Source organism: Anas platyrhynchos, chromosome 7 (assembly GCF_047663525.1).
Source record: "Anas platyrhynchos isolate ZD024472 breed Pekin duck chromosome 7, IASCAAS_PekinDuck_T2T, whole genome shotgun sequence".
NCBI classification, from domain to species: Eukaryota; Metazoa; Chordata; class Aves; order Anseriformes; family Anatidae; genus Anas; species Anas platyrhynchos.
The window spans coordinates 1,536,954-1,561,371 of record NC_092593.1 but is presented as its reverse complement, the minus strand read 5'-3'; the positions used below and the strand labels follow the sequence as shown (position 1 = coordinate 1,561,371).

Sequence of the window (24,418 nt, the reverse complement as noted above, 5' to 3'; positions counted from 1 at the left end):
AGCCACACCATTGTCCTCCGTCACAGATGATCCTTTTACTCTGAGATAAGCTAAGGGACAAATTCTCCCCCCTCATATATATAAAAATCCTACCGCATCTAGAGGAAGCCGTGCGCACACAGAAGAGCCCAGCCTGAAGAGGCGGTGCTTTGCCAAGGCAGGTGCCTACGTGGGTATGAATCAAAGCTGAAATATCTTCAGGAAAGTTTCTCTGTGCCACCGGCTTCACAGTGTCAATGAAAAACACCCAAGAGTTTGCTGAGATTCTGTAACTACTGCAAAAGTGAAAGCCCAGAACACAAACCTGGCAAGGCATCTGGTTGGTTTCATTGTTCCTACAAGAACTACCTTATTCTAGTAGCCAGCAGCGTGGCTACAAACTGTATCTTTCTCATCTTCTTCCTATTGCTTTTTTTTTTTTTTTTTTTTTTTAATTTGGTTCTTATTGCTAACTGAGAGTGCGATTGATATTCAGCATTTGGGAAACAAGAAATTTATTTTGTCTTTCTGGATTTCGAAAAACATCAGGGAGCGGGAGGCTGCGGTTTGTGTTCTGGGAGTGTTTTCCTCCTTATCAAGGGAAGACAAGGTGTGGAAAAAAAAATCTCCTCAGGAGGGAGAAAGTGTAGGAAAAAAAATCCCTGACCCAGAGCCAATAAAGGACAGGAAGCAGGGATTGTTTTGTTCCTCCTTTTTCTTAAGTTATCTCCCCACTGCACGGACTTCGAAAACAGTCCCTAAATTCCATGGATTAAGAAAGAAAATCTTTAAGGAGATCGATAAACGCCTCTCTGCCGGGTGGCTGCAGCCTGCCTTTACAACCTCTGGCGAGAAGCGGACCCCCAAGCTGTGCTGCTTCCACGTGGGGGGCAAAGAGAGGGGGGATCCGAGGCTGAGGAGAGGAGGAGGCAGCTCCAGGCCATGTGGAGGTAGGATGGCAGGACAGCAGGACAGCAGGACGGCAGGACAGCAGGACGGGTTCCCCACCCATGGGACACCCTTGGCCTGGCAGCTCTCAGCCAGGCAGCTCCTTTTCCTTGGAGGAGCAAAAGCACCCTGCAGAAAGAGTAGCTGCTCACTTGTTGGAAGGAAGCCTGATGGTGCTGACCAACTCCTTTTTAAGATAAAAATAAACGTGGACACATCTCTCACCTCTTCATCTGGCCAGAGCACTACAGAAGCAATGGTGTCGTCATTGCTAGCGAATTCTTAGTGCTGCCTCTCTTGATGTAGAGGTGCCAAAAGGCAGATGTACCTGAAAAATTGGCTTCCTCCAGCTGGAGAGGTGGAACAGCCACTGCCACCCAAAGACAGCTGGAAAGGAGGAAGTTCAGGGAAGCAAAAACTGTGAACAAATTGTATTTATAGGAAAGGAAGAAGGAGCTTTAGAGAAAGGGGTAGAAAATGACAACTGTCCTCCAAACAGCAAATATATGCTACTAATTCAGAAATGTAAAAACTACACATTGACAAATGTAATGTTCTTTTAGAGTGTGAACAAATGAAAAGAGCTGTATTCTGACAAAGAAAGCGTTGTGACAGCAATCTAGCAAAATGCTGAATTTTCAGCTCTGTCTGAGGTTTAATACACAATACCTTGAAATTGGCATAGCCAAAATCTGCTTTGTTTGTTTCCTTCAGTGTCCCAAGGCCCACTGACACCTATGTTTTCCTGCACTGTTTTGTTACGTTTATACAGAGAGCACTGCCCTACCTTTGGGTTTCTTCAGCCCGTACCCAGTGTCACAGCCACCGCCACCTACACGGCCACCAGTAAGAGCTATCCAGGACAATTTCCTCTGCTCCATTTCCACTCCACGGGCTCACTTAGCACCACTGGCCCTCGGGACCAGACCCAGCCCTTCTCCTCGCACTCGCTGTATGGGATGCCCTCGCAGTGACAGATGAGAGTTTCCATTTCCAACTAGGCAGAAACAGCTACTACCTCCCAATGCTCTGTGCCATGTCTTTCTAATGGTTCGGAGCCCGTAAAGTAACATTTCGTAGCACTAAATGCAGGCATGGCCAAGGCAGGGTCTCTAACGAGCTGTGCCGTGCCGGTGGCTGGGCTCCCAGCCAGCCTTCCCCATCCGTCTCCACGCGCGCACTGCCGCCTCCTCCCCGACCCGCGCGGCGTTGCGCAGCCACCATGACAAATTACAGGCACGTTCTGCAGGGAGAGGCGAGCGAATTAGGAAATGAATAATTAAACTAAAAGAAATAGGTGAGGAGATCCTGGGGGGAAGCCTGAATTACAAGACGCTGGGAGCCAGGTCGTCTCAGGGTGCTCTGGAGGGCGCCCAGGGCTGGTGCCACCTGGGGTTGGCAACGGTCCCGCCATGCACCAGCCACCCTGACTTGAGCAGGAGCTGCCGAGGGGACAGGGAGGTGTCAAAAATGGATGGGACGTGCAGGACCTCTCCAGCCACTGGGCCATGTGGCCCAAGGTCGCCTGTTTCATGGTTGTAGGCGCCAGCGGCTCTGCACAGGGAAATCACGCCCAGGGGACAGGCACCAACACGGCTTTGCACCAGCGCACCACCTCTGCAAGCAGTGCTGCCACTGCACAAATGCTTCCTTCCCCTCTCTTCGGTTGTCTGTCTTCCCCAGGACAACAAACCGGTCGTTCTCTCTAAAACGAGGTAATACGTGCAGGAGCTTTTGCTATAGCAACATAGCACACACGAAGAGAGAATTTCCTCTAGTAACCATTAGTGCTTTTACCTATTAATTCCTTAAACCATCAACATTTAATCAAAACCAAGTTTTAAAATCCCAGCTCTTATCACAGTTAGTACTCATAATCCTTTTTTCCAGACTAGATGTTTCCAAATCATGTTAAATCTTTCATCTTCCTTCTGATTAATTTCAAGGTCTTTACTGAATCAAATGAGATATTTTTTAAACCTCTCTGTTCTAGTTTTTCAGGCTTTTAGTCAATTCTACTAGTTCAGAGCAGTCATCAAAATTACACGAGCATTTTGTGTTCAGTCACATCAGTAACTCCGAGTTTTAGGAGATTATCATAATGACAACTATTTTATTATTTTAATGCATGCAATAATTTAAATTATAAGGACTGCAAAAGTCAGGCTATTTTGTTTTATGGATTATCAACAGCCTTATGACCTTGAAAATAGTCGAGTTGACTCACTGATTTTTACAACTTAACAAAATAGCACATATAGCATAATTTTATCAACTTTGTCTAATCTGGTGAAAGTGCAGTGCTCTAAATATAGATAAATGTCCATTTCAGACCCACTTCACAGCATAAGGAGAGTTTATTCTAGGAAGTGAAATTATCTGAGAATAGCTATTGAACTGCCAAAATGGCATGTTAAAAACTTTTACGCATTTGTTTTGCAGCACTGTTAAATGAAGTTCTTTAATATACAAATGACAGAGAACAGCACTGACCCTCATTTAATTCTCCCCTAAAAAATGTGGAACCGAAGAAAAGGTAAAGAGGAAGAACGGTTAACCTCTGGTGACCAAAGGTGCACTTGATCTGTTATTTTGTATTCTATACTCTTCAAAGAGCAATATAAACAGAATTATTTATGCCCAGCAAAATGTTGCTTAATTACTTATGCACCACTGTTTGCTTGTATTTTAAGCTCTCTCTACCACCCACAGGCAGACGTTAAACAGCTGCTAAAAGCTAGCTTTAGTCTTGCCTGTTTGAAATTAGCATACTTGAGCTTTGAAAAAACTTTGTTGCCAATTTACATATGCATAGAGACTGATATTTAGACTCACCATATGATATGTCCCTCAAGAGCTTTTCTTATTGCCTCCATCCTCAGGTCTCAACCTAGAGACTGTAAATCTAGCAGGTGATTAATTCTATACCCTTGAGAAACTAGCAATTAGCACTTGCAACCAGTAAAAAATTGTCATTTCAAAACCCTGTTTACTATGCCCATGTATTTTCTATGAACTCACAGTTAACTCTAAATAGATGTATATGGCGATAGATTTGCAGTCACTTCTGTCTCTTTATGTAAAAATATAATATAGTTTCCAGCTAATCAACCTATTAAATACACTGAAAAGGATTAAATAATTGGCATTCCTTTTTTTATATATAAAATGGGAAGATGTAGCAGGCATGAAAACACTATACATGATGTTTTATGTTACCAGACCTTAATCAGCTCATTTCAACATGATGACTTTGTAGGGTTTACCTGTTTTGTGTCAATTCTTATCTCTGATAGCTGAAATTACCGTACTTCCAGATGTTCTTATGCATTATTGAGGTCTTCTGCAGTAGATGCTGGAAAAGGTAAGATAAGGTTTTATTTCTTTGTAGTAGTCACAACACTGAGATCAAAGGCAGTAAAGTGCAGTGCTTAGTATTGAAAACTATGATGAACTTAACATTTATTTTCAAGTAGAAAATCTATCATAAAACTGCTCATCAATCTTCAGTTAACTGTTTCAAGTGTAATCCACTGGACCATTGCAGAACGTTTTAAAGATTTGGGGGTGTTTTTCCTAAAAAGAATGCTCTAACACTCATTCCGTGTGTGCTAATCACCAGTGTGCATAACAAAACATAGCACATTGTAAAACTGCTTTACCAAACACCCCACTGAAAACCTGCCTTGAAGGAAAAGGAATGAAGGAAAGGAATCTGGGGGCAGAAGCGGGGTGGTTGGTTGTGGATAAACTGCAACAAAGCGTCTTATGCCACATGCAAATATGACTTAAAGGGAAAAAAAGAAAAAGAAAAAAAAAGAAAAAGAAAAAGAAAAAAAAAAAAAGCCTTGCTGGTCTGAACAAAAACTGGTTATACAGTGCATGGCACTTGAATATTTCCATTGACCTGCACAGATCTATACTAAATGACACCCTTCTAATGGAGGAAAATACTGCTGCTCCACCCCAATTTTAGGGGGACTTGTGAAAATTTTTGAAGTACATCAAGGCAAATTTGGTCTAAAATGCCTGAAGCCATATTTTTCTGATATTCTTTGTAAAAAAAAAAAAAAAAGAAAGAAAAGAAAAAGAAAAAGAAAAAAAAAGAAATTGTGGTGAATGCAAAAAAAAGTCACTAGTACAAGGATTTCTTATTTTTCTGAGATGCACAGTCATTAAGGGGTCTGCTGCAAAAGCCTGCTAGACTTTCTTTCCTCTAATTACATCATCAGATCATCATACTGTTAAAATCAGTTGCAGAGTACTTGTACACAACTAAATCCCTGCTTCTAATTACTATTTTAGTCTCTTTTTCCTTGTGACATGTTGGTGATAGATCATTATTTTTTCAGCAATTTGTTCGCATTTATATGCAATATAATTGGATCTGATTAATTATTATGATTAATGACTGCAGAATTTCCTTGCAAAGCTATTAATACTGGTAGTATCAAATGAAAGACATGGACAAATTAAAGCCAATGGAGTCCTGTTGCTTGTACTTACAATGGCTGGGCTAAAGTAACCCTTTGCTGTTCTCGTCTCTACAATAAATATGAAGGTTTAACTGGTATTTTCCCACATATCTGCGTGTTTTCAAGGGGTATTCAAACATAACTACGGGGTGAGAGATACAGATTTAATTTTAAGATGAACTACTGTACTCTCAATTATATATCTTTGGGTATATTTTAAATGAGCTCAACAGAATTATTTTATAGCTACATTGATTTAAAGTCAAGGAACTCTGCCAAAAAAAAAAAAAAGACTGGGAAATACTTCTAAATAATATGAAGTAGATTTATCCATTTTTCAGGTTGGGGGTGCAACAAAATTTGACAATAAAAGCAGTTAATTTCCATTAAATGTCAAATTACAAAATTTCCAAAGGATGTATTTATGTAGTGTGTGTTGTATTTTAAATTACACTCTGGCTTAGAAATAGGATATTACATGTAAAAAAGCAAACAATGACTGAGTAGCTTAGGGGATCGACTTTCCTGCTACCTCTGGGACCTGACTTTAAATCTGTCTTTGAGCAAACTGAAGAAAAATCATTTCAGTCTAATGGCAGTAGCATATAAAAAAAAATCAGATAGCGGGAGTTCCACGCAGGTGGCAAAAAGCTTTAGAAAAAAAAGGGGGTGCAGAATCAGATGAGTGATGGTGATTTTGCCTGGATTACTGTAAAGCTCAAAACGCAAAGACTTTGAATGTGATTTTAATCTGTAATAAGTGACAGCAGTCCTAATCATACCTGAGTCAAAATAAGGGCATTGATATTTTGGGTGCAAAGCTACTGAGAAATTTTGAAAGTGTCTCTGTTAGTCCAACATCAGAAATACAGAAAAAAATGCCTGCCTACAGCAGGAATCAAATACCTAATGGGAGATTTTTAAAGCACTCTAGCTCTTCATATTTGGAGGAAACAGAAAAGATTGTCTACTTTTAAGTTCTAGGAATTTCCCTGTAACTGAAAGAAGACAAAAAGAGGACATGCATTGCAAAATGAGAAACTGTGGGCCATCAAATATTTTAAAAGAATATTTTTTCTAGAGCTGGTTAAAAATATCTCCTTAAGAAAATAAACACAAAGAAATCCAGCCATAATAGGTGTAATATCTGTGGCCAGGTGCACGGAAATACCCATTTGACAAAGAGCAAATAAGTCAAACTCACACCTATAATGTCAAGAATTTCCAAAATATTTCCACGTAAGAATCAAGTCACACTGTACAGTTACGTGTAACTACCTATGTGCTTTCTGATGCAAGTGCATCCTGATTTCATCATTTTGCAGCTTATGGACTGCTTCTGCTTTATTTCCAGAGGCATATTAGAAATGCACTATTGAAACTGTGCTTTTCATGAAACATCAGTGGCAAGTCATTCAGTGACTGCAGGTCACTGCAAATCAGAAGTAAGAGTAAAAAATGAACTTCACTGATGTATTAAGCTGCACCCTGGTACAAATTTGTCCCAGCAGACAGAGCAGGAGATAACACAGAACATCCACACACAGTAGTTAAAAGATGTTAAAAAAAATTTAGTTCTGGAGAGTTTGGTAGTTCCATTAAATGAAACATCTTTGTGATCCATTAAGCAAATCACGGTCTCAGATGAAAAGTTCAGCATGCAGCAAGAGGAAACAATTACAACTAGCAACAGGCAGCAAGGTGTGGGCAGTGCGAGGACTGCCGAGAAGGCTGAGCCACCCCAGTGACTGCCCAGAGCAGGGGACTGCAGGGAGCTGGCACTGCCCTCCAGCCTGACCACCACCAGTGCCACCAAACCAGGGGAATGCAGCACTGCCGGAGCCTGCCTTGGTGACAGCCCACGGTACAGCCGGGGGACCTGCTCGCGCTGCTCCAGTGGCAGTCCCCATGGAATTCCCTGTGGCAGAACACAAGGGTTCGAGGATAACCTGGGATAGAGCAGAGAGCCTCTGTAATGATACCAAAGGATTTTGTCCCTGCAGAATTACTGATATTTTTCCCCATGAATTTCACATCCGATTTTTTAAACTCACAGACTCGCAGCTGGGTGACAGTTTTGGAGATACAGAAGATCTTACGGAGTCCCGTAGTTACTCTGCGTGGACTTACAGTGGGGAAAACAAAAGTGCTGTGAGGTCAAACCTGGCCTAATAACCACCAGGTTGCTGACGTGGTGCACCTTGGCAATGTAATGCCAGAGAAGAGCCTTATCAATGAATTCCAGAAGTGGACAGTTTTCATAGCAAACAACAAGGAGAGAGAAAGCCATATATATAATCAATTTCATTTTAAAAGTCTGGTTGGTTTTGTTTAGTATTTGTTGCAATATTTTCTTCCTGTGTCAGTGGCATATTACTTCCTCTGCACACACAACTTTGTGTTTGGGCAGTTGTACATAGGTCTTGAGGTGTTTTCCTCCACTTTTTAACATCAGTCACCCATGTTTGGTGCAGAAAAACTATTGATTTCACAAATGATTGACCCAACAAATAGCCCAAGTATACCCAGTCTTTACACAGGAGTATTTGTGAAATAGGAAATAAGTTTTCCATACATTTATCCAGAAATAAAATGTAGTTTCAATTACTTTCCAGCTTTTTGTCAGGACTGCACAACATCATGATCCTCTGCTCTGTCTGTTATTACTCAGAAATGGTGCTAAGAGTTACCATTCTTCTGCCCAAATCATCACCATTGTTGTTCCTCAATATGTGCTTACCAAATTGTCAATAGGGCTGAATTCCACTACATAATGCACTAAATGTGCAGCAGGGATGGTTAGCGACCCCAAAGAGCTAACAAAATAAAAGACACACAAAACAGCAGGTGCAAAAGACGTGGTGCGGGTTTCTTACTCACCAGCCGGACAATCCCAGAGGTGCCTCTCACTCAGGTACCCCCAGCCACTGACAATGTTACAGGAACAACTGACCCATTCTCCAAGACACAACCAAACAAAACCCTTTCTACACCTGGCTGGCTCAACATCCTCATCAATAAAAGGGTGACTTGAATAAATCTTGAATACAGTAGCTGATGTGGCTGTTATATTCATGGAAACTCAAATTCCCTTCATTAATAAGAAACAAGTAACGATGAAAAAGATGTAAGCTTAGTGCCCAACAGCCCGGAATCACTTTGTGTGCTCCCAAACCAGTGTCTTGAAGAGCATTTGCATGGGGATGGAAGAAAGAAAACAGCAGAACATGCAACACAGCCAGCGATGAGATGTTGAAAAGTGAAAGGGTGTAAATTCAAAGCATCCCATTCACTTGTAATGAGTTTTCCTTCCAAGAGGGTTGCTATTGCTCAGCGAGCCCCTGGGGCTCGGCAGCGGGGGTGAGGGTGCACTACGACATGGCACGCGTGGAAGAACCTGGAGCAGAGGAAAACAACACAGAACACCATGGGAGAAAGGAACATTGGCTACTCTGAGCTGAAGGTTGGTAAGTAAAGACTGTCCAACCACAGCAAGCAAAGTCTCTCTTGCAGTGGGTGACCCACAAGTCCTGTCCTCCCCAGGATCAGGAAACTGAAAAGCTCCCAACAACTGAGAAACAAGTAATGTTTGCAAAACACCAACCCAAATTAGCACTTATGGATCTGCTAGTCATTGTGCATTTTGCAGAACCTAGATTACAGTCACCAGGAAATAAATGACATGTGAGCTTTGTTAGAACCCACTACTGCTAATCAAAAGACTTTGCTCACCTTGCGAGCAAAATGACTTGCTTACATTTAAAATCTATTTTAAAATGTTTTTACTTGACCTTGTCCTCAGGAAACTTACAGACAATAATGCATTGTTGTCCAATTAAAAGCACATCAAAACCTTGCTTTCATTAGCTGACTTCAGGCTCCCTTATGCATCTTGGTCGGTAGCATTAGCCCATCATGTATGCAGAAGAGATTATCTGAAGAAGCACACACCTCTAATCTGAAGATGAAAAACAATGTCCTGAGAGCCTTTAAAATGGTTTCATAGAAAATGAGGGTGAGATTATTTTGTTCTCCTGTTTTCATTTTTCTTGGGGGGCTTTAATCATTTTTTTAATAAAGACAGTTGAGATAAGTGAAATATCAGTCAGAAGTCACTGAGGAAACAACATTTAGACCACAGTAATAGAACAGGCAAATGTGAGCGTCATAATCTTTTAGCATCTTTTGCATTGTATTAGCAAAACACAGTGTCATCAATCTCCCAGTGTTGTTTTTCACCTGACTACCACCTTTTGCCTTGCACACCCCGAGGAGCGTAATTACAGTCACATAACATATGTACAGCGAGTTTGAAAAGAAGGGAATAAAAATGATTTTCATACAGATGGCTTTGGTAAATAGGCAAAGTCCTGTGTTTTTCTTCCTGCAACTTTCTGGAAGTTCTAACCATCTTTTTGGGTGTATTTTAAAATGTAGGAGGGCGTTAGAGTTCAATGACTTGAAGAGTCTACACATAACAGATGCATCCTGAATATCAGCCTCTGTATTTCTGCATAACTCTAGAATGAATAAATAGTGACTTCAGACAAAGAAGACTATTTATATGCATTTTCACGGTAAAAATATTTTTGAAAGCAAAATATGCCTGGAAAAAGGAGTTTTATATATATATATATATATATATATACATATACACACACACACACACACACGCATATAAATCCATACTTGGAATCACCTATCAACCAAAATTTTAAGAGGAGAAACAGATTTATACCTTTACTTTTTTTTTCAGCCATGAAAGATAAGAGGTTAAGTGTGTGGCAAGAAGTAAAAATTCAACAAAAAATAAATATTCCAGAATGCTGAAGAAGTCTGAACTATACATCCATTATTTCTGAAAACCTAACACAAACAGAGTCCTTAGACCTTAATCTTATCCTAATTTAAGATAAGGGAAGCTCGCAGAACATCATTTTGGCTGTAATTATTATCTCCTGAAAAGCAGTGCTGCATTCTCTAGGGCATGTGCAACTGAGGAAGATTAGAGTTCAGTAAGAGGCTCCATTTATTTCCACCTTCCAATTTAAGTATGGATAACATATTACACTTACAGAAGGAAAAAAAAATATAAGCAGGACATATTAACACAGTCACGTCTCTACTGCTCTCTGCTGAACAGGTTCTGATTGCAACTCAATCACTCATTAGAAACTCAGGCCATAAGCTTATTTTATTGGTGCTCTCAAGGCGACTTTAAACCGTGGCAGAAAGGCTTTAGCTGTGAAATACACAAAATGTTCACATTCCAGCACCCAAATGGAAAAAGAGAAAAGCCAGAAACCCAGCGCTGCTAGGGATACAAACACAACAACGTGGATCCGAATCTGCATTATTTTGTTGTGTACATTTCTTGCTAAGGACGATAAAAGCAGATGCCCACGTGCACGGCGACGACTACGTTCCAGTGGAGACCGATAGCGCCTGAAAACGGGAAGGCAAGATTTAATGTAGAGGTGCACTCAGAAACAATTTACAGCAGTGAGTAGAGCTTCTAATGTGCGTGATTCAAAACAAAGTGGGCACTGCCTACCCCAGGGAGCCTCAGCCGCTATTTTCTCATCCTAAAGCTCTTGTTTGATTTCTGCAGAGCAGGGAAGGGAGCATGTGTTTCTCAATGTTTAAGTATACTGCAATGATCAAAAAGGCTGCATTGTATCCAAAACTAACATGTTTCTGAGATTTAAAGAGCTATTTTAGGTAGACTGCTGTCTTTGTGCTTTCTTCTACTATGAAACTTGTTCAAGATATCAATACATTTTATCTGTGCAGTATACAAAAGTCTTCTTAAGTCGTGATCTACTTTTAAGCAGTGTGTAGAGGGGTATTAGCCAATTAGGGATGGCTGGGTAACAGCATATTTATACATTTTTAATGCATGTCTTTTCATCTTTAGCTTGTATGAAGCAGTAAGACCTAAAAATCAAACACTGGATGAGTTTAGATGATTAGGTATTTAATTTAAGATATCCATCTTAGCTTTTGAAAACCTTACAAATGGAGTGTGCATGTTTTAAAAATTGACCATAACCAGTAGCTACTAAGTCTGATCTGTAATCTGTTCTTGGTTATGAAAAGAATCCACTTACTGAAATTCAAGTACCTGCTTAAGGCCAGTTAATGGCTATTTTCCCTCATTTGTGCAACAAACACAGCTGATACAAAAGGTAGCTGTTCTCTTGCACTAATAAAATTGCAAGAAGACAGAAATAATTTTTTTTTTAAATACTACTTTTTAAAATACTTTTTTAAAATACTACTTTTTAAACTAGTATGTCAGCTACAGAGAACTGAATATCAAATGGAAATAGGAGGGTGATTTTATCAATGTGTATGGCATTAGCAAGACCATTAATGGGACAATCTATCCTCCACTAGAGTCATGATTTCAAAAACTAGAGTCATGATTTCAGAAAATGTAACTTCCTGAAAAGCACTACAGAATGACTACATTTTGCAGAACATGCTGCATAGTGAGAGACTTGAGAAATTCAATCCGATTAGTTTATTCAAAAGAAGGTTAAGAATTGATTTGATCATAACTTAAGTTACTTGTATGGGGTTACGAATACGTGATACCAAAGCATTCCCTAATATATTAGGCAAAGACCAAAAAGATCCAGCACCATGTAGAAGTTTTGGGATAATTTTGCATATTTTTTGCAATACCTCTCCTCTCTAAGTACAGGTAAGTGGTTAACAGGAAAGCTGTTCTGGTGGCACAGCAGAGACCCAGCACACGAGTGTCCGTGGGGTTGGGTGGGGGAAGCAGCAGAATTCCCACCCCTTGACAAAAGTCCAGGAGAATTTGTGTTAACTCAACCTTAATTTAATTTGAAACAATGGAAATATTGCATGTCCATAGATCTTACATTTAGTGCTATGATGCAGGTTGTAAATGATAAATTCATAAAATTAGATGGAAAAGTACAATTGCATAAAAACTTCAGGCATTTCATGGCATTTTATCCCCTCCCTGCAGCGACCACCACTGAGGTGGTTTGGGCTGAGCTTTAGATCTGTTTGGGCTGGTTTTTGTAACAATGCCATTCCAGAGCTGAGCTTACCATTGTAACAATGGCATTACAAGAGAGCTCCATCATCTCCAGCACACCCCAGAACTCCTGGTCATGCTCTTCCTACGTGTTCATAATGAAACTAATGCACGTTCACACGGGGCACCCCTGCAGCTTTGTGAAGCACCAAAACGATGGAAATTAGTCATGAAGTCAGAAATGAATAATCTTCCAAATTCCATACAAAAGCATTTTTATTTCTCCAGATTGGTATTATGGGCTTCTCTGAAAGGTAACCTGTTTTCTCAGCAGCTTCAGGAGTGACCACAGCTGAAATGGTTGGGAATACAGCAGCTCACTAGTCCAGGGCACCAGGAGCCTGAAATGAGCCGTACTGCCAGCAAAACCTGCAGCACCACGTGCCTCATGGCAGCTACGCAGCCACCATGGACTATTTACAAAGAAACAAATTGAAACCAGCTCTGAGGGGTTACTGAGTGAAGTTCAAGCACATTGCTTTCAAATTTCCTTGTAAATAAAAATACATGGGAAAGAGAGGAGCTCGGAGTACCTCAGTGCATCCCTTGAGCATGGTTCAGAGCCCCCAACATACTGTTCTGGTTTTATAAATTAGAAATCTTGTCATCTTATCATAGAGACCAAGAAAATTGTGGCAAACTTTATCTGCTAAGTGAACCTTAATAACCTCAACTTTAACTTCAAGAAAATTACACTAGGAAACATTTCCCAGCCTTGCAGGTTGTGGGAGACATCAAATTCTTTCTTTTCTCCCATCTCTCCGGGAGTTATTAACCCTCCCTGCAGAGCCTCAGAGACCTCCAGCAAGCCATCACTTCCACAGCCTACAGGCAACAGCAGTGACGAGCACACCAGTTGTTTTGGCAACATATTTTCAGCAAAAGCTTACATCTCACAGCCCAATTAAAACCTTTACCGGGTAATTGAAAGAATGTAAAGAAAATCACAGCCTTTGAAATAAAAAATGTTATTTTGCTATGATGGTGGAACAACTCACAAATGATTCTTTCCGATCAAATGGATGGGACCCTTTAATTACAGCACTGTACTGAATGCCCTTGTCCATCCAACAGCAGCTATTTCATTTCACACTAAGGCCTGCCCCAGACACATTTGCTGATACAGATTTGCTGCGCCATTGCAGCTGGGCGCCAGGCGCAATGCTGGCACCTCCACAGAGCAGACAACTCAACGATGAATTGGGGATTTACTGGTGCAGTTCCACTGCCACTGACTTTTAAACATGAGCCTAGGAATATTACATAGCTTTTGATGCTTCCATAGCTACGAGAATGTGACAAATTACAAATATATTCTGGGGTTCTTTTTCGAAAAAGAAGCTTGAAGAAACCTATAAATGCCTGGAAAGGTAAATGGAAATAATAAAATATATTATTACTTAGCATATCATAAAAACCATAGAACGGCTTGGGTGGGACGGACATTAAAGATCACCTCGTTCCAACCCCCCTGATGGATGGGGGTGGTCATCCAATAATGCTTTTTAACAACTGACTTGGTGATGCTGCAGCTCTGCACCAGCACAAACACTGGGCCAAAACACACTGAGGGAATGGTGTTGAAAAGATTGTATCAGAAAACAGACAACAACTCTCATCATGCCACTGACCTTCAACCATTTGGCAAAGAAACCTCACCATTTTAGATTGCCAGAGGCCATATACCTTTAACATACATGAAGAAAGCTTTCTGAACACAGTTTTCAGACACCAACTCTCTGAGACTACAAGGGAGAGGATTTTAGTTTTTTTTTCTCTCTCTTTTTTTTTTTTTCCCCAAATGTTCTCAGATCCTAGGGACACAGCATTCTGAATCTGCTTCCTTTCAGCAATTTTATTAAACCCACTCTTTCCTTTGCTATTGGGGAATTCCAGGCTTTCCAATCTTTTTAATTATCATTAATAAACTTGAGCTTTGACTTTGAGCACAAAGAGCACGGGTTACAGTTCTTACAGGCTCACTGGAATACTTTCTATCAAGCCAAGAGCCATGCCTTCATTTTTAGGTTCAGAACATTCTTTTTCTCATTCCAGACAAAATTAAAATTTCACCCACAGGTTCTCCTGGACCATTACTATCTCATTTGGTGACCTCAAGTCAAACACTGTCTCAGTACACACATTACAAAGATTGTGAAGGTGTGAACAGAGTATTAAGCAAGTTGTCAAAAATACAATTCTGCTTGATCAAGCTCTCAAAGGCACATGGAAAATCCTGCTGCGAGGGAGTCGCGTGCATCTCAAGGCCTAAATGGGAGTTCTGAAAACACTCCTGGAGTATCTACAGAAAACATCCCCTCACATTTATTGAAGGAGAAAATTCTGATCTGTCTAGCAAAATGCTTCACATTTAATTTGATGAAATTGTGGTGAAAAATACAAGTTTGCTGACCTCTCTACCTCAGGCTGACATACTTTCAATGTATGTGCCTCCACCGCAGCAAATAGTGCAAGAACTGCTCACCTCCAGCCATTCACGCCAACCCCAGCTCAGGCAATGGGCTCCCACTGCCTTCCTGGCAAGGAACATGCAGCCTGGTCCTGGGCATGCTCCTCCCCAGTGAGCTGTGCCAGAGACCGTGGCATGGGACTACCAAAGTGCATTAAAGATGGCACGGCCACTGGAAACCCTCCTGAAGAGGTCTGTGCCCCGACCCCTGTGGCTGCCAGTGCCCAGGGTCTGAAGCCTCACCTGTGAGGACAGCTCTGCTGCACAGAGTGTTGGTAAATACAGCCTCTGGGGGGTGGAAGAGGAGAGAAATCAAAGTTAAGGAGGGAGTTCATGCTGGCTGGCCAGACTATTAGCAAGAAACATACAATAAAGGCCTGTTTTAACAAGCTGAGTTTCTAAATTTGCACACGTATTGCTACAGCAATACATTGGTCACATCAGGAACCTCGTATGTCATGACAAGAAGACAAGGAAGACCATCCAGCAGATTACTTTCTCCAGAAATGCTGGCTGCCATGCAGCCTTCAGCACTCCCTGACGGGGTGGCTGTAAGTCCCCGTGCCAGGCACAGCTACATGGGCTGTCTCCAGCCCCTGGGACGCCGTGCCACCCGTCCTGCCCGTGGTGCGGAGCTCACCCTGCCTGTGCCAGCAGCACCAAGCCCTCGAGGTGCGTCTGGGCGCTGCGGTGCGCACAAAGCTGCTGCCCTGGGCGTGGATTGAGAGGGCCCGTTATTAAAGGAGGGAGCGAAACAGGCTGCAATTATGCCCAGTTAATCCTCTTATAACAGTGAGGTATTTCTTCACCACAGTAATTATTTGCACGGGGTGGAAATAACAACCATATAGAACAAATTAAAACTTTACCTTCAGATGCTACCTCAATTGTTATGCAGATTTCATCATTTTCATTCAGCCAAAAAGGACCCTTAATACCAGCCCCTCTTCCAATAATCAAAATAAAAATGTGACATCATCGCTAAATTAATTACAAGTTTATTGGATTTATTTTGCCATACGCAGTTTCCTCCGACTGGCCTCATGTGCTCAAAGCAGACACGGTCGGAAATCTCTCTGATTAAAAGGGTGAGCAATACATCAAGAGCACTGGGAATTTCTGTGTGCTGTACCTGGGTGCGGGAGGAAAGACACATCAAATGACCAACGCAGTACACAAACTGCTTGTTGAGGCTTTTTTAAATACAACCATCACACGTTTAAATGTCATGCTGGGATTTAGTTAACTAAGGTGGCAGGTTCTTAAAATGTAGAATTTATTATGTTGAAATTTTCCAAATGCAAGACTGAAAAGGGAAAAATATGTCAACTTTTATTTATTTCCTATATAAATATAGGCAATTTAGTCCTTCCCCCAAATACAGGCAGATTAGATGAGTTAGACAGTAGTCAATTCATTTTGCATAGGAATGGCTCATTAAAAAAAAAAAAAAAAAAAAAAAAGAGCCCCACATTTGTATTAAGCTCCGATTGGACAGTGCACAAAATGAATTTACAGTGTCACTCAGAGATGTAGCAGGACTAATGAGGGAGGGATATGGTATGGTGGTGTGGGTAAATCTACACTATATTCATTCCCTCAGCTGGTATAGCTCATGAAATGGAGGTGTCCCTCATTATGTATGTGTCTCAGGAGCTTTCTTTAATATTTTAATAAATAACAACATCAGCCCAACAAGAAATTAATGAATAGTATCATTAATAATGAGCTAGAGTCTTGTAGTGATAGGACAGATATTAAATTGAACCACAGTGGTGCTATCTCTGGAGACTTGGGAATTTTCCAGCGGCAAACAAGGCCACTGAATGAAGCAGCCATCGCTCTGTGCCAACAGCTTTTACAACAGGTTGGGAGTAATAAAAGAGGATTTTCTGCACGATAAAGTTAAGCCTTAGAAAATCTGCTGGTGTAGATCGGTGTGAAAAGTACTGCCAAACGTGATCCTTAATTAAACTTTAATTAAGATAAAGCTCTTTCCTTTAAAGAGGAGGGGGGAGCAGCAGCAAAAAGAGTGTCAGCTATTTCCCTACCAGTTTCTGATCTGAAATAATTCTATATTAAATCACAGAAAATTGTGTTCAAATACGTTAAATCCACAAAACCCAGGAAATTCAGACTCACAGAAGAAACAGCACCCTGAGCTCAGCCCTGTGCCTGCGTGTAGCCCAGCCCATGCCCTGTGGGACCAGTCCCGATGTGGGAACAAAGGCACGAGCCTGCAGCGAGGGGCAGCCTGCACCTCCTGGCCATTGCCAGCTCCTGGTGGACCCGCAGTACCCCTCTGACATGCTTCCCTTCAGGTTTAGGATTTTTTTTTTTGTTTTACAGTAATAGGAAATAAATAATACATACAGTATATATACGGTCTAGAAAATAATATGCGCTGTATTTGTGTATGGGAAACCTCACAAAAGAAAACATATTTTCACTTCCAAGCCCAGGACAAAACCTCTCAGACACGAACAGCCCACATTTGCCACAGCAAAGGAGATGAAGAATATTAATAAGAATCATCAAATTATTTTGTAGCCAGTTTCCCAACAAAGTAAATCCTAAACACACCCCAAAACTGAATTTTGCATGAATCAGTGGCATGTTTTTTTAAAAAAGGTGTTTATGACCAGGTTGTCAGCCACATCAGGATGGCCGAGCAGCCTGCAAAAGGCTTTCCACCACAACTTGCTTTGCAGGGGCTGTTCTGTACTCAGAAACCACCCTGAAACCCAGCACACACAAATCCCAGTCCCTGTGTATAGCCCATATACGTACCATGTGGAATGGGGAAATTCATCTCTGAGAGCTTATATCAGCAACTTTTTTAGTATCTAAAACTGCTTCTGTGTTTGCACATTCGATGTCTTTTTAAAACGCACAAGATGACCTCACCAAAAATAACTGTTCTCCATGTTTTTGAAGCCATATTTAATCCTGGATCCTGCTGATATTTTGAAATTTTCAAACTGCACCACACTGCTCCTTCCTCAATACTTACTTGGGGCAGAACTGACCCACACTTACACATCCAGTTCATGCTCTCTGAATTACGCCTGTGAGACACTCACATTGCTCCTCTGGGTACATCGCTGACTTGGCATGTTCCAGATCACAGAATCACAGAATTATTTAGGTTGGAAAAGCCCTCCAAGATCATCTGGTCTACCCATCACCCTACTATCAATGTCACCCACTAAACCATGCCCCTAAGCACCACATCCAACCTTTAGCACACCACCTAGTCTGATCCAGACAGCATAAATACCACCCTGGAGAGGACTTCCAATAGCCTATGTGGGTCTTACAGTGTTTGAATAAGAACCGAATAGGAATCCGGTAGATACTCAGCTTTTGGCTAATACTCAACCCTCACTATCTCTGTAATTCCGACAATAAATAGACTAAAATCTTCAATTTTAACAGGACTTCTGCCAAGGGAAAGGCCAAGGGTTTGGGTGCATCGCTTGCAATGTCGCTGACCGTCAGTGGTTATTAGCACGTTTTGTTTTTTAAATACCAGGATCCTGTTCTGTAATTCCATAAGTTCTACCCTAAAAAATAATAACAATAATTACAAAAAATCTAATTCTTCTCTAAATTCAATAGGAATAGAATTTCGTTATGCTTTTTTAAAAAACTGAATCAAGGAAAGTTTATTAAATGTTTCTCTTACAGGACGATTGCAATGACTGACAAGGCTCCTTCCAAGCCACCACTTTATTTTGTTCCTCTATACTTTCATAATATATATTAATCTTTTCTCCTAAAAGCCTCAAAACACTACATGCAGATGGACATTGATGCACAAACAAAAATTTGTGATACTTTATCTCAAACCTAGCTGAGATAGGTAAAACTGTATCACAGACACAGATACGGTATTTACAGGTAAAGCAAATAATTTGTACAAAGTAAGAAGGAAGAGGTAGAGATAAGACTAATTTGTGTGTGTGTGTTTTATTTTTTTAAACACCTGGCTCCCTTTGAGAATATTTCTTCATTTCAGTGTCTTTAAGGCCAGTGTCTTTACGGGTCTGCACATTCAGAGGTAGTTAACCTTCACAAACTCTTGGCGTTGATAAAACTTTTTACTTAAGCTTCAGAAAGGGAGTCAAGCATGGATTCTTTTCCGATTCAAATTTTAAACCGGCTTGTTTGAGTTAAATCAGAGAGAGGACAGATGCATTAGAGAGAGGGATCTGATACGTGCACAGAGGAACGGGAAAGTGGGGGTTAGAGCATCTATTATCCTCTCAATTAAATGATATTTTGTTATCTAGTGGCTGTTTTAATATGTTTAGTGATAAATTAATAATTGGGGAACAATGAAGTAGCCAGCTGATCTTCCCATCTGTCAGCCAGGAGTTCAGACCCCAGCGAGCTGCTCCTCGCTCTCCACAAGCAGCATTTACACTGTCTTGGTTGGGATTTTGGAAAGGGGAAGCCGCCCAATATTTTTGGCAACTCACTGTCTCAAATATTTCTGATTTTGAAGCTCAGCCCCTCAACCTCCTTCCAGACCAGGTTCAGATGTCTCCCCTGACATTGCTGGGAGATTTACCTGGGCCCTTTAGACTGTTCCTGACTTTAGGGGCTCTCTGGACTAAGCTGCCCGAGGTGACCATGTGGGAACCTGTGCCCCATCAGCAGCACCCCTGGGCACCAGCCATCACCCTCCTCCTCCCCACGCTGGGGGGCACACATTACCCACCTCAAGTGCTTCCTCCCACCCAGGGCAAAGAGCTGAGGGGAGTCCGGAGCCGAGAGGCATCTTCACATCACCGATTGATCTTCACATGCAGCCAAAGGCACGTGCACCTCCGTCCACTCCCACAAAATCATTAATCACGTGAATTGGAGTCACTGGAGAACGAGCTATTTTTTATTTACCGCATGAAAGAGACCGTAAGAGTAACTGTACATTTTGACGTGCTCACACCATAAATTATCTGATGTCCATATTTTATCAGGATGCTATTACCCTGGCAGATAATGGTTCATTTTTAGGTTGTTATAGCAGAGATCATAAGGTTCCACCCTCAGCAGCTATGTCTCGTAACTGCCTTTCACTGTCTGAAAGCACAGGCAATTTTTCCATAATAAAAACTGGATTAGCATGTATCAAGAAGAGGTTCCACCAGCTGTCACTTTGAAATCAGGCTACTCTATCCGATGTTCGAGATGATAATGGATAAACCCATAAATGACAAGCAGTTTTCCTGTATTTATCTAATAAGTGGCTAATACAGGCTAGCATCTTCTCTAATAAAACAATATAACAGAAGGAAGGAACGGGCTTAGGCTCTATTTGAATTAAATATGAACTGAGCAATATTGGCACATGAAATTATAGCATGCCAATTTTATTTATTTATTTTTTAATTTTTCACCTGTTGCTGCTTTCTGATATTATGATTAATTTTCATACACTATTCATACAATTCTTTAAGAATAATTTTTAATAGGATCAGATTTAAAGTTTTCTGAAATCCAACAAATTTTCATCTCCTTATAGCCACAGTTTTTGTGCATGTATATATGCTAAATAGAGAAAACGGTGTCTACAAACTAATGGTTTCTGCAAGTATGTCTAAAATAGCAGCATTGTGCTGGATGAATTGGCAATAGTAGCAACAGCTTCCAAAAATGAGCAAAAGAAATCCCATTCATTTCTTATGCAGAATATCAATGAACATATCTACTAACCTTTTTATTATTAGGAATGACACAACACCAAAATTACAGGTAAAAATATATCAAGATTTAAACTTTCAGCTGAAAATAAATAAATAAATAAATACCAGTTTACTTAAGGTAATGCAAAAATCAGGGTTAACTTGGCTATATTAACACAGCTCACAACAAAAGAGATCATCACCCAAAGACTGATGACTGGCTAATAATGAAAGGAGAAAAGAGCTGTCCTGATGAAAGCCTGCATCTTCATCTTGCTTGGAAACCACTTTTTCCACTTTTGCCATCATCCAACCCCAGAGGAAGGTGCAGAGGAGCAGTGCAGGCTCTCCCACCTGCCCACAAGCAGCAGGGCCCCTCCAGCAGCCAGGTTTCTGCCACCCAGTGCAGGCGAGCTTTGGACTGAGCAGCGCCTTGGGCACTGCGGGTGTGTGACTGCAGCACCCAGCCCCCATGCAGCAGGGGACGGGTCCCCTGTCCTGGCACCAGGCTCCAAATGGAGCACGGCCTTCCTCTGCACCCAGCATGGTTTCTCCTGTTCTCTGGAGCCCTTTTCTAACTCTCTCTACTCCTCCTTCCCAACCTCCTCTTACATGCCTGCACAGCACTGATAAAGCAGCATCCCATGGGAAGAACTTCTTCCTCGTGACGAGAGGAACCTTTTAAGAGGTTTTCCTTTTCAACACATTGGTGAGGTTTTTCAGAGCACCACAGCCTGATTTTACAGAAGGATTGTGATGTGCTCCTTGCAGCACACGACTGTGCAAAACCACAGGAGTTCAGAATGGGAATGTGCTGTGCCAATCGTCCTCGAGTGTTTGCAAGGGACACGGGGAGGGGGGATGCTGAACGTCAGAGGCATGAGACTTAATTACCATTATTGTTACCTTACTTTGTGTAACTGCAAGTGTTATTAGAGGCCCTAAAACTGTCTGAGCCTTTTTCTAAATCCCACCACAACATCTGATGATAACCCTCTGCAGCAGGCATGGAAGCAGGCATTGCCTCTAGTTTTTCCTAAATTGACAGCACAAAGTGCTTCTTTGGCTGTGTGTTACGAAAGGAGGTAAAACGATGCTGTTTTAAGTGCGACCACCTCAGCCACATCTCTCAACAACAGAGGAAGAGGCTGAGGGCATTGGTGTAGTGCTCAGCTCCCAGCTAAGGCAACTCACTGGATCTGCCCGGCTCCCCTGCTTTCGGTCTGCAGTAAGGGGCAGCCCTGCTGCTCAGGAGTGGTGCTGGGGGGACAAAAGCAGGGCTGGGGCCGAGGAAGCTGAGCCCCAGCATGCTGTACACCCACTCCAGCAGTACTCTTATGCTCACGGAAAAGCGGAGACAACGTCTGGGTGAGCTGGGAGGGGATTTGGGAAGAAGTGGTTGTGTCCATCTGCAGAGGAAAATGGTATGCCTTGCTTTTTCTCTGGCTCCACAGAAGACAGAGGCGTGAAGGAAACTCGTCACTGGCTCAGAACCAAGTGTCTGCAGCGAGCTAAAAGCAGCTTTCACCAGCAGAAGGGAAAACAGGAGAAAACAATACTGTTGGTCACAGGAGAGGGGGAGCTGAGGGCCATAGGGCAAATTCCACTTGCAACATGCAACATATTTTCGTGGGCTGAATCAATACCCTGACGATCGGCAAGGCTTCAGCTGGAGAGAGGGGCATTTCACAACAGAGTAAGCAAGTTCATGTAGGTGTGGATGAAAAACTATGGAAATGTACAGAACGAGTAGCTGAAGAGTAATGAAAATGCACCACATTGCCTCACTTTCAGTGGGTTCTCAGTTATTGTTGTCCCGCTTTGGGAAAGCAGCTTCTCATTTTTTTCTTTGTTTAGCCAGGCATGTGGGAAGGAAAGCAGGGTGTGATGAAGTGGAGGCCTATAAATGGGTTTGTTTATTGCATTTTTGTGATTTGTGATATTGTTTTGCTTATTGTTTAGGAGAAATATTTAAAAAAAAAATCATGGGTGAGACAGAAAAGGGGAATTGTTAGCAAGAAATCGCAGGCACCAAAGTTCTTGGTACTTCCAAGACATCTCCTATGCAAAGACTATAAAATCTCTTGCTCGCACCAACTGATAAGAATTGTTTGTTTTATAAACGCTGATCCACACAAAGATTAAGAGACTTTCCAATGTTTGGCAGGGACAAAACTAACAGTACGCTATAGACATCAAGTGCTTCTCTGCACAAACTTGATAGCATTTATGTCCTAAACAAATTAAATCTGATATTAAAACAAAAACAAAACAAACAAACAAAACAAAACAAAACAAACAACAAAAAAACACTTTTCCTGCCATCAATTTAACTTTTCCTTACAAACACACTTTAAGAAAAATAGCATTTGGTATGTCCTTTACAGCACTGCAAATCATGAACTAAACTCACCTGCAAATTGGGTGAAAACCTCCTGTCCAACAGTTCCATTTTGTATAAAATTTCTATCTCTGTGTTCCCTTGGAAAACCTTAGGGAAAGAAGAGAAAGCTGGACTAGGTAAACAGCATTCATAAAACAAAACTGTCCCACAAAACAATGTGGGTCTGGTAATGCTGAAATCAACTTGCATTTTTGATAGATTTGATTATTTAGCAACAGCTTGTTTGGAAAAAGAAAAAAAAAAAAAAAAAAAAAAAAAGACCATGTGGAGAAGGAAAAAGTTGTCGTTCTTTTCTGTTTCATATTTAAGGCAAGATCACGGCCAGCTCTTCTATATGTGGTCAAATACAGGGGCCAAAGTCCCTTCTACAATCAATTTTAGCTGAGCTATTTTGTTCACAACTGTCTCACAGCAGAAGAAATTGCATTGGGTGGAAGGTGATGTGCATTAATGGGAAATAATGCACAGAGCAGGTGTGTTTGTGAGCATACACTGGAGCTTGCTTGATGCAGCCTGGCTTTGCCTGGAAACCTTTGCGAAAGCAAGCCTGCAGTATTTCCCCAGCCCAGCTGTACCTCTGCTTTTGGAGGAGGACTTGTGACTTCCCACGGTGGGCAGCCTGCCTTCAGACTTCCAGACAGCATTTGACGAAGTTCCACATCAGAGATTAAGGTCTTTGTACAGAGATTGAGGTCTAAAGAAAGAAAGGAAGCGGAATAGACATAAATGTAACATAAAATGGATTGACATCGGCTAAAGGGCAGAGGGGGGAGGGAGGCATAGTCATAAATACAAACTTTTCTTTAGGGGAGAAGCAACTGGAAAGACATCATTGGCTCATATGAAGAGTCCCGCGGTGTGTCACCTAACTGGAAGAAAAAGTAAAAAAGGTACAAAAAGTAAATATAAATTGGTAATAACAGCTGAAATCTACGGTTGCTAAATCCCTGCGAGACCAATAACAGGCCACTTGGATCTCCTTTTCTGCAAATTAACCGAGTAGGAAATATTCATCGATACAGTTTGCCATGCAGTAACATGATTCAGCTGCTCACAGAAGGATGTTAGACTGCTTCGAGTGCTTACACAAAGCAAGAGGTGGGACGTAGCTGGCCCAGAAGAGTTGCTTGGAGGCCTGATGATGCCGGAGAGCCCTGGCAGACACGGCTCTCACTCAGCCTCCAAGGCGCAGGAGAAGCCATGGCAAGGGCAGCGCGTCCTGCAGCGCAGGGCTCAGCAGTCCCTGCACCAACAGCCTGGCTCTGCCCAGCTCAGGCACCAGCAACCAGGTGTCCAGAGTCATGCTTACACTCATCTCAAGGCATTTTGGGGTAGCGTTGAGCTCCATCGACTGTGGAAGGGACTCTGTCACTAGTT

At 41.6% G+C, this 24,418-nt stretch overlaps 1 long non-coding RNA gene across 1 annotated transcript; it reads right to left on the bottom strand.

Moving 5' to 3' along the window:
* Positions 1 to 23,011: 23,011 nt before the first annotated feature.
* LOC119717519 (uncharacterized) lies at positions 23,012 to 23,907 on the bottom strand. The gene is made up of 3 exons (XR_011810557.1): positions 23,839 to 23,907; positions 23,617 to 23,735; positions 23,012 to 23,128 (listed from the first exon to the last, which is right to left on the bottom strand). It is a non-coding gene; the product is annotated as an uncharacterized lncRNA (long non-coding RNA).
* Between the last annotated feature and the right edge of the window lie 511 nt (positions 23,908 to 24,418).